General features: G+C 41.5%; 1 pseudogene; it reads left to right on the forward strand.

Moving 5' to 3' along the window:
* Positions 1-7975: 7975 nt before the first annotated feature.
* LOC111726872 lies at positions 7976-8065 on the forward strand (annotated as a pseudogene).
* The last annotated feature ends 3091 nt before the right edge of the window (positions 8066-11156 follow it).

Genomic DNA, 11156 nt, shown 5'->3' on the forward strand with positions numbered 1-11156 from the left:
AGGGGGCCGTGCAGAGACAGGAAGGATCTACAGGATCTGATGCAGCACTCTGCGTGGGAGGGGGCCGTGCAGAGACAGGAAGGATCTACAGGATCCGATGCAGCTCTCTGTTCTTCTTGGCCTCTCTGAGCTGCCTTTTATTTTCCCTTCCAGATACTGGGCAGGGCCGGTCTGGAATGGGGGCCTCAGGTGATTGTGGCCAGTTTTCACCCAGATAGGCAGAGGGAGAGTTAGAGTGATCTCAGAATTTAAGGCTGCTTTGGGGAAAGGGGCTCTGCTTTCTCTGAGCCACCTTTGGGAGGAGGGTTCCAGTCTCTGTGGCTCTGGGGGCAGAACTGAGAAAAAGTCAGGGCAAAGTTGGTTCTATGGCGGCTTCTGGGCCTTCACTTTTTCTGAGCCCCAGCAAGACCAAAACAAATCAGTTCAGCACCTTAAAGATGATTTATTTTAATCACAAAATAAGCCATGAAGCATTTAGTTTTTAAGGAACAACAAGCAATATGTGTTTGGTAAGTCTGAACTTGCAGTGATTACTTATGTATTTATTCATATAATAAAATAATTTCTTTATAACAGTTGGTTAGGATGCCTTTTATAAATGTGCTCTCCTCATGCACTTAAAATTAACACATCAAGATAAAAGAGTAAAGTGAGACTCTTTATTATAAGACAAAACAAAGTAAAAAACTCCCAGTGTTCAGCTTTGACCATGGACAGCAAGTGCTGTGTTCTGTGACTTTCTGTGGAAATGATTCCAATGCCATTTTCTTTTTTTTTTTTTTTTTTGAGACAGAGTTTCACTATGTCGCCCTCAGTAGAGTGCTATGGCATCACAGCTCATAGCAACCTCAAACTCTTGGGCTTAAGTGATTCTCTCGCCTCAGCCTCCCAAGTAGCTGGGACTACAGGTGCCTGCTACAATGCCTGACTATTTTTTGGTTGCAATCGTCATTGTTTAGTTGGCCCAGGCTGGGTTCCAACCTGCCAACTTAAATGTATGTGGCTGGCACTGTAACCACTGTGCTACAGGTGCCGAGCCCCAAAGGCATTTTCAATGTTACTTTTTCCACATTGTTTTAACAACACAAATCATTTCATCTGTACTACTTGCCACACTTGTCACCAAAAGACTGTGCCCTGGAAGTTCGAACCCGCTGGCGAGTGGTCAGGGGATGTTTCGATGCGGGGACTGCAGCTTTTAGACACTTAGTTTATAAACAAAATTAGTTACATTGCTTTATTATCACTTTTTAAACTTCACATTTAAAAATGTATATACTGCCTAAAATAAACTGAGCTACATTTACATACACATATCTAGAATTTAGTTCAAGGCATCTGGACATGGTTCTCTCTGAAGTACAATAAACACTATTTTCCCCTCCATTGTGTAATGGCCTGGGGCCTTGAGCAAACTAAAATAAGCTACATTAATTTTTCAGTTGTATGTTAAGGGCTTAAATCCACTACATAAATATTCCAGAACCAAGTCAGAGCAAAAGCTGATGGCTGGACAGAAAGCCCAGTCAGAGGGCGGATCTAAGGCTCCGGGCAGGGAGTATGGCTCGACCTTCTGTGCTGAGAGGCCCCTTTTCATCTGGTTTCAATTCTCTTGTTTGTGCACCTTGCCATATTTATTATTGAATTCCTGGTTTCTTCTTCTTGTTTCATGTTCCACGTCCCAGTGATTTATGAGAAATTGCTGCTCTGGATGTTGTCTTTGGCACTCAGGGAGCACACAGCCTCCTAAGAATGCGGAGAGAATCAGCATGCTCTGAGCTGCGCAGTACCCAGGCTGAGCAGACATCCGTCAACTCATGAAACATGCCAGCTGAAGAAGCTTTAATAAGATGCATTGTTCTTCTTAAACACAGCAGCAGCAAGTGTGTCTTCAAAATTACAGATACTTTCCCCTCTTTGGTAGATGATTATTGTCAGGAATGACAAGACTTGGTCCTAAAGGAGTCGTTCAAGGAGAACTCTGGCCGAGTTTGGTTTTTTTAGTTTAGCTCACAATAAAATGAAACGACATGTTTTCCATGTCAGGGATATGTCTTGTCCTGATGACTAAGAAGTGACATATGCTAATGGCACTTCAGTTCATTTCCAAACATCTCCACAAAGATGATCCAGTTTATATGTGTGTCGGGAATGAGAGGCTTTTAATGGTGACCAGATTTTTCTTGCTTAACTAAGTGAAAACCAGCAAGTCATCATGCTCAGAGAAAATCACCTAATTAGATACATTTTACAGGTTAATCAGAGTAATTGGGGAATGTCCCCTAGACTTCCTCCTCCCCACCAGAGGGGTTACACACGTGCCAGGAAACATCGCTGCCACTGAACCTCATCTTCCTAAGGGAGCCCTTCTGCAATAAACTTACCGAAACATATGTCAAACGCCCTAAGGGAGGCGTGCGCACAGACTCTGTAGTTGGCTTAGCTTTTCATGGCTTTTCTCATATAATTTAATAATTTTTAAGCAGGAGATGTGTCAATGTACCAAGTCCTAATTATTTAAAATTATAGTGTTCATTTTCATCTCATTTCTCAGAATTAAATCAGAAAACACAGAAGGAAGACTTGACATGTAACGAGGTTAAGGCAGACTGTAATAAAAGTGCACTTGTGAGAAAAGGCAGGGAACAGGAAGGGGAGAAAGGAAATCTCTTTCTCCTGGTAAGAAGGGAGACAGAGCCCGGCTCACCTGGATTTCACACAACCCTCAGCTAAGACAATGCCTGCGTCACACTTCTAGTTAAACAGTTGAACAAGGAAGCAATTAAAGATTACTTTAGTAATCAAATGTTCAGTTCCATAGTTCCAAATACTTAAATCTTAAGATTCTTAAAAAATAATCAAAAAGACTGAAGAGTTCCATAAATTTCAAGAATTCTTAAAGGACGCACACACCTCAATCTTAGCTAAGGACAAATATCTTTGGCTTGTCAGCGTTGTCCTTTATAGAGCTTGCCAACTTAATGTCCACAACCCAATGTTAAATATTTTAGGCCACAAAATGTTTATATCTAGATGTCAAAATTAAGTATGATTTTCATTTTATTTATGCTTTCCTATTTTCTATTTTTATAATGTTTATTACTTTCATAATGGAGGGAAAGATATTGAAAAAAATTCTGGGTTATCTGACACACATACCCAAGAGCAAGTCCCAGGGGCAAGTCCCAAGGGCACAGCACAATGAGGCAAAAACAAGTGTTGTTGAGACAGATTTTCTCCAGGATGGCTTCTTACTACTCCATATTCTGGGATTCAGAAATTTTGATATAAGGGTATTCCTGTATCCATCTAAGTTAGGTATTTCAGTGTCTTTTCTAGAATTTTATAAAGGTTTAATTAAGAAGAACCATCCAGACACAGCACATGCCTGTAGCCCTAGCTACGCAGCAGGGTCGCTGGAGGCCGGGAGTTGGAGGCTGCAGCGCTGACTGCGCCTGTGCACAGGCCCTGTACAGTGTTGCCTGGGCAACGTAGTAACACCTTGTCTACTAAAAAAAAAAAACAATTTCACACTAAGAAATGATTTGTGATACAGTTAATAAGCATTTAAATCAGGCCCCAAAGCGAAACAACCACTACGTAAATAGTATACAAATAAAACTATATCATCACCAAAATATTCTCTCCAGGAACCAGAAGAAATTATTGATCGTACACAGTTAGCGAGGTTACCAGGGCAGCCTGGGTCTTGCCTAATTTCCAAGTTCTCGCATATCCCAGCTTGGTAATTAATGTCCACGTGGCTTCTCCGTGCACAGTGGACTTGTCACTGCCAGGCTGAGTCCTCACTACAATACTTGATTTATTTGTCCTGTGCTTGAATTCTTTATCTTTCTTTCTCCAGTTGTTCAAATCTCAGACTTTAAGAAACAATGTCTTCGTTAACTACATTGCTAATTGAAAGCTACTTTAGTCTCTAAGAGCTGTATCACAGACCTCTGCAAACACTGTTTAAGTACCGTAAACGTCCACTGTTGTTCACTCTTACAGAGCACCTCCTCCTTTCTCAGGGGGTGTGGAGAGGTCTGTGGGCCCCTCCAGTCCTCGGGCCTAAGTGTCTTCATTTACAGGGAAGACAGAAACTCCTACCTTGTCCTTATAAGTGACACTAATTTATCCCAAAGCCAGTAAGGAAGCCTCTGCCCTGCTCTACACAAGAAACACAGTCATTCTCAGCATTCTGAGATTTAAAAAACAGACATTATTTTTTTAAAGAGGAAAGAGAAAAGAGGTCTTCCATTACACACCCTCATCAAACTGCCACACATGCCCCCGTCAGAGCTGACTCTGCTACCCACACCCAGCTCTGCCACCACAGGGCTGTCCTTGTCACCCCTTACCCTTCAGCCTCACAGCCCCTGGTCCCCTTTCTCCCTGCAACCTCTCACACCACCTGCATGTTTACAAACCTAGTTGTCAGCAAATTAGATGCTTTCTTTCAAAAGTGAGGGAGGTTATAAATAACAATTTTATCTTCACAGCTTACTACAAGCCTCTGGGAGCTGCCCTCACAATCTACATCAAAGAAAGCGTGAGGTGCACACCAAGGTTCTCTCTCCAAGCCTCAGTCTCAACTGGCACGCATAATGTCATTTCCTTGTAAATCCTGAGATACCTGTGTGACCCTCACATAAATGGAGGTGAAACGCCCAGATATCACAATTCAGACAACTTACAAATACAAAGATGACTTCTGTAATGAAAGGCACAAAATAATCACAGGATTATGTGTTTGTCTCTTTGTTTTAACAATGAAGGAAAATTATCTCACGGTCAAATCCAACTTTGGAGAGCCTGTTTTAAAAAAAACTAGGACATGGTGGCACCTGTGGCTCAAAGGAGTAGGGTACTGGTCCCATATACCGGAGGTGGTGGGTTCAAACCCAGCCTGGGACAAAAAACTGCAAAAAAAAAAAACTAGGACAGCCTACCTATCAGAGTCTTACACACACAGAAAAGACACAATGTTATGCAGCATTTATGCAGCATAACACTGAACCACAGCGTCCCACTCCCTTCCCCTGATAGCAGGGAAGTCGTGTAGTAGGGCCACACGAGCAGGAATTTAGTCGGTAAAGATTCTGCATGTTAAAACCTTCACTTCATCTTTACTCTCAGCTCTCATCAGAGATGGGCCAGTGACCTGCCTGAGTATGAGCAACCAGGGACATATGTAGTCAGCAAGGAATGAACTTGGCTGGGGGTGAATTGGGGGCGGGGGGACCTAGTTATGAGGAAACACTAGCAAAAATAAGTCCTGATGCAAAGTCCCAGTTTCACTCTGCATGCACCCCCGGTGTCACCCCCTTCCACATCCCCAGGGTTCTTCTACATCAGTGGCTCTCAATCTGTGGGTTGCGACCCCTTTGGGGGTCAAATGACCCTTTCACAGGGGTCGCCTAAATACATCCTACATATCATATATTTACATTACGATTTATAACAGTAGCAAAATTACAGTTATGAAGTAGCAATGAAAATAATTTTATGGTTGGGGGTCACCACAACATGAGGAACTGTATTAAGGGGTCGCGGCTTTAGGAAGGTTGAGAACCACTGTTCTACATTCTTGCATACAATATAAGGGGCTTCCTGTTTCTTGCCTTTGACGAGGAAAATCTCAGCAGAGTGTGGTCAGGGGTGTCATGTACTCTTTGGAGAGAAGTAATGTAAAGGGCTTAGGGGTGGGAGCTCCTAGGAAACTTTGCACAGGCACGAGAGGACCCCATGTTCTGACTTGCCCATATGCAGCTCGTTTCAGGAGGCTGCAGTCAGGATGGGTGAGGTTTTGCTGCAGAAATGGAGACATTTCAGGTTCTAAATGGCAGGTATTTATTTCCTGCTCACACACATGTATCTATCACAGATGGGCAAAGATGTTCTCCCCACTGCAATCTTTTGGGGACGCAGGCTGATGGAGCTTCCATCTCAACCTGTGTCTCCACAGCCACTAAGGGGAAGTGGCAAACACACCAGTCTTAAATTTTATGCCCAGAAGTGACACCTATCATTTCCTCTCATGTTTCATGGCCCACAGCAAGTCCAATGGCTGGGGTTAACTTCAAAGGGAGTTTGAGGCACATCTCACCATCAGTCCAAGAAGCTGGGATGCTAATTTAATGAGGGAGCTTCTGGGTCACAGCCCTCAATCCCTTTGCTTTCAAAGGTCACAAAGTCCGTTGTGTGGCTCCACACACATGTGTCAGCCATTCCTTAATAAAGAGGGATCAGAATTAACATCAGAAACTCTCTCCACTGGCTCAGCGCCCATAGCACAGTGGTTACGGTGCCAGCCACATACCCGGACGGTGGTGGGTTCGAACCCAGCCCAGGCCAGCTAAACAACAATGACAACTACAACAAAAAGTAGCTGGGCATTGTGGTGGGTGCCTGTAGTCCCAGTTGAGGACTCAGGAGGCTGAGGCAAGAGAACTGTTTAAGCCCAAGAGTTTGAGGTTGCTGTGAGCTGTGATGCCACAGCACTGTACCCAGGGCGACACAGTGAGACTCTGCCCTGGCCCCCACCAAAAAGAAAGAAACTCTCTCTGCTTCTAATTCTATATGAATTAAAAGCCAGGATCAATAGATAGATATTGGGTTTAGTAAACTGTATATAATTCCTTACAAAAGTAAATTAGTCATTTTCAGATAATGCTCTTAATCATCTTTAAATAAAAATCTCCAGTAAAAATTCGTGTGAAAAACTATTATGAAAGGGATTACCCTCTTTAGATTCTTGACAGTTGCAAGCCAGACTCACTTTCATATGCTGCTGATAATATAATTTGACATATCTTTTGAAAAAAGTGTGGCAATACCTTATCAAGAGACTTAGATTATTCCTCACTCTTTTTACATACCAATTCAATTATTGGAGATCTATCTTAAAGAATCCCAAGTGATTTATTTATTCATTTATTTATTTATTTTGAGACAGAGTCTCACTCTGTTGCCCTGGATAGTGTATCTCACAGAAACCTCAAACTCTTGGGGTCCAGCGGTTCTCTGGCCTCAGCCTCCTGAGTAGCTGGGACTACAGGTGCCCACCACCATACTTGGCTAACTAGAACCCCAAGTGTTTAAAAACTAAACACTGTGTTCATTGTCATATTGTTTATAGTAGTAATCTGAAAATAGCTTAAATGTCTAACAACAGAGGAATGATTTGAGAAAATTACAGTAAATTTCTAGGGGATACCCTTTGAAAATTGTGTTTGTTGGAAAAATGTTCACAATATTAACTTAAAAATAAAGTACAAAATTATTCATTTGAGTGACCAAATCTGTGCAGACTGTAACTATATCACATAATAAATATTTTTAGACATTTTGGCAGCTATTATGAGCAGACTACTTCATTCTTTTTCTGATTAATGTGAGGGTATAAGTGTTTATCTAGGTTACACTATTTTCATTCCTAAGGTAAAGTTCAAGCTGTAGCTGAGCCCTTTTTTACTCAGGGGACATGCTGAACCCCCTCACCTGTGCACATTAGGAGAGATTCCACCAATCACCCTCTCTCCTTCCCTCAATAGACTATATTTGTGTTTTTCTTTCCTGTGGGCATACAGTTGTTTATCTATTGTTTTCATTATTGAAAGCAATAATGAAACAATAAACTCAATAGTATTGAGTACATTGGATACTTGCTTTTCCATTCTTGTGAAACTTTGCTAAAAAGAATGTTTTTCATCTCCATCCAGGTAAACACAAAAGATGTAAAGTCTCCATCTTTTCTTATGGCTGAAAAGTATTCCATGGTGTACATATACCACAGCTTGTTAATCCATTCATGGGTTGATGGGCACTTGGGTTCTGCCACACCTTGGAGCAGAACACATCAAACAAGGATATTAAACAAGACCTGTTTCCTTCTTGATATGAAGCATGTGCACACAAAGGACAGACTACCTCATTTTGCTTTGTACATAATGAGATTTTGAGTTGCTCTGAGAAGACTGTACTTTCAGGGATCATTTCTATAGCTCATTACTAGAGAAGTTTCTCTGAATGTGTTGCATTGATTTGAGGAAGTGGGAAGATTGTGTATGTGTAAAAGAAAAAGAAGGGCGGTGCCTGTGGCTCAAAGGAGGAGGGGTCCGGCCCCATATGCCAGAGGTGGCAGGTTCAAACCCAGCCCCAGCCAAAAATTGCAAAAAAAAAAAAAAAAGAGCATTAGGTAATTCATTAGCAAAACACACTTTTCAGAGTTATGAGGAAGAACTGACTTGGTATGAAAAGCCATGGTGAGAGAGGAGACCAGAAAAAATAAAGTCTAAAAAAACAAAAGCTTTCTCACAAAAGCCCCAAGGACATCCCTACAAAGTCCTCCCCATGGTGACTCAGCTCTTAAGAATTTGTAGAAACTTTTGGGACCTTGAAACTAACACTGGCTTCTACTTCTGTAAAAGCCTGTGCTTCATGTAAACGCCTGTGCCTGCCTTCTCCAGCTTGATTCAAATGACCATGGGCAAGGAACCCTTAGTCCGAGATAAAAGGAGAAGGACAGGGCCAGTGAGGGAGCTCGGCCATTTCTGGACTTTAGTCTGCTGTGGCTGCGCCAACTGAAATAAACCCTTCTTCTTTTAAACCTGGGTGTTCGGGTATTCTTTCTCTCCCTCTGGCCTCTCTTTTCTGCAATGCTGGTCGGGAAAGATCCAGCAGATACATTGTAAAACAGAGGCTGTTGTGGGCAACATTCCAGACTGTTTACCAACAAGACCTTGTTCCAGGGAGGTGATCCTGGCACACCCTGTGCCTTTAATATGCTAATACATACAAAGTCACAGGTTGGCTGTTTTAGAATAATAAGGTTTGGAAAATGGTTACAATGGAAGCATTCTGAAGGGAATTGGGATTAGTTAAGTTGGAAATAGAACGCTGGGGAGAAAATCAGTAGGTGTGCTGAGGTAGAGGCAGATGTGTGAGAACCTGTGAGCAGCCTCTAATGCTCCTCAGTTTTAGAAATGTCCTAAGTAGCAAAGTAGAAGTTCTGGAATATAATGAGGGAAAGTGAGGCAGTCTTCCTCCAAGGTTAGCTTGCTGGAAGGAAAGGGGCCACCACCTGTCTCACAGGTGGGAGGGGGCTTTGCTTCTGGGAGGAGATTTCATTCATCTCTCTGTCAGTTTGAACTTCAGGAGCCTTATTCTCCCACTCTTTTCTCGACTTCTTGGAAGATGACAAAAAAATCAAAAGACTTTTCTAAGAGAGAAATTAGATAGTTATTCCAGACATCTTAATCATAACGAACTAATTTTGGAATTTTAAAAATTTTTGACAGCACTCTCAGACATAACTTTTTGCATACTTATTTTTCTTGCTTATTAAATTAAAAACTAATCACTACCTACAATCTCTTTTCCAAAAGTCATAAAGACAAATATATTTTGGAATTCAGTACTATACAGATTTTTTGACTTTAAAAATATAATATGGTACAGGGCAGCACCTCTGGCTCAGTGAGTAGGGCACCAGGTCCATATACCGAGGGTGGTGGGTTTGAACCCGGCCCTGGCCAAACTGCAACAAAAAAAAAATAGCTGGGCGTTGTGGCAGGTGCCTGTAGTCCCAGCTACTCAGGTGGCTGAGGCAAGAGAACCAGCTAAGCCCAAGAGCTGAGGTTGCTGTGAGCTGTGACACTACAGCACTCTACCGAGGGTGACAAACTGAGACTCTATCTCTAAGATATATATATACACACACACACACACACACACATATATACACACACATATAAAATATGGTACAAATATCATATAACACTCTGTTATATGGGGCAGTACCCTTAACCCCAAACATTAATCTTTCTACAGTAATACATACAAATATTTACACTGAGACCTATAATAACCTCACCTCAATTTAGGGTACATTTTGTTATCAAGTATTCAAGTATTTACAAAAATGTTTGTTAGCTTTCTTTGTTGTTTTTGTTTTTGTAGTGGAGGGGATACAGGTGACAAGTAACTTTTGTAGTGTATGAAAAGTTGTGGGGAAACATAGTTATAAAAAGTATTCAGTGTTTATCTGGAATTCAAGTTTAATTGAATATCCTGTTTTTTATTTGTCAAATAAGACTTTTTGAATTTTGGAATTATAAATAAAAGATTATGAATCTATATCTGGAAATACACTAATTGAAATACTCTTAACAGCCACTCTTCCAGGAGTAGAGTTTGATTTGGGCTCTATTGAAAAGAAACACAGAAGACGAAGTTTTATTTTATATGCTTATGTCCACGGAATCCATGAAATATCAGACCTGTGCAAAGTCAACCACATCAAACAACTCAAAATATTTCAAAAGTTACAAATAACATGGCTCTTCTAAAAACAATTTATATCATGCATTTTACCATATGGGTTTTTTTTAATTCATCTTCTATAACCTAATCCCTCTTATAAAAAGTCAAAAAATTCTCCTTAACAAAGATATAGCTCCACCTAATGGAAGAAATATCCAATTACAGCCCTCACGGAGCTAAGTGTTAACCCAACATGAGGGCTGCGTGTGTGTTGTACACGCACAGACACAAATACTGTTGTTTCTGTGCCCCCCCCTTGAAGCTAGATAGGACCCACAAGTGTTCAGTCACAGTTCTTGTAAGAGCCACTCTTTAGGATTAGGAAATGTAAATATGCTTTTATTGCATATAACCCCCAGCACCTTAAGCTCATTCCCACTCTATTAATCTACAAAATGTAACCTTAAGAGTGTTTCATTTTCTGCCTTTGAGAATTGTGGTCTCTTCAGATGTAGAAAGGGCACCAAAGGTCACCTAGCGCGAGGTTCTGTAGCCTGGCTGAGTGTTAGAATCGTCCGGGAAAGCTAACAGGGGCACCTGCCAGGGCCCACCATGATATTCTGACTTAACTGGCCTGGGTAAGGCCTGGGCTGGGAGTCATGGAAAGTCTCCCCCAGGAATTCTAACAGGCAGCCAGGGTTGGACCCCAGTGAATTCTAAGACAACTCACATATTTTAAGCTGAGGAGACGAAGCCTCACAGAACAGCAGTGAGTCTCTGATGTTAGAAATCAGTTATCCTTTACATCACAGTGTTTCTACCCACTCTAATCTATGTAAAACATTCACCTGAGTATCCTTTACATCACAGTGTTTCTACCCACTCTAATC

Source organism: Otolemur garnettii, unplaced genomic scaffold (genome assembly GCF_000181295.1).
Source record: "Otolemur garnettii isolate 467f Iridium unplaced genomic scaffold, OtoGar3 scaffold00084, whole genome shotgun sequence".
NCBI classification, from domain to species: domain Eukaryota; kingdom Metazoa; phylum Chordata; class Mammalia; order Primates; family Galagidae; genus Otolemur; species Otolemur garnettii.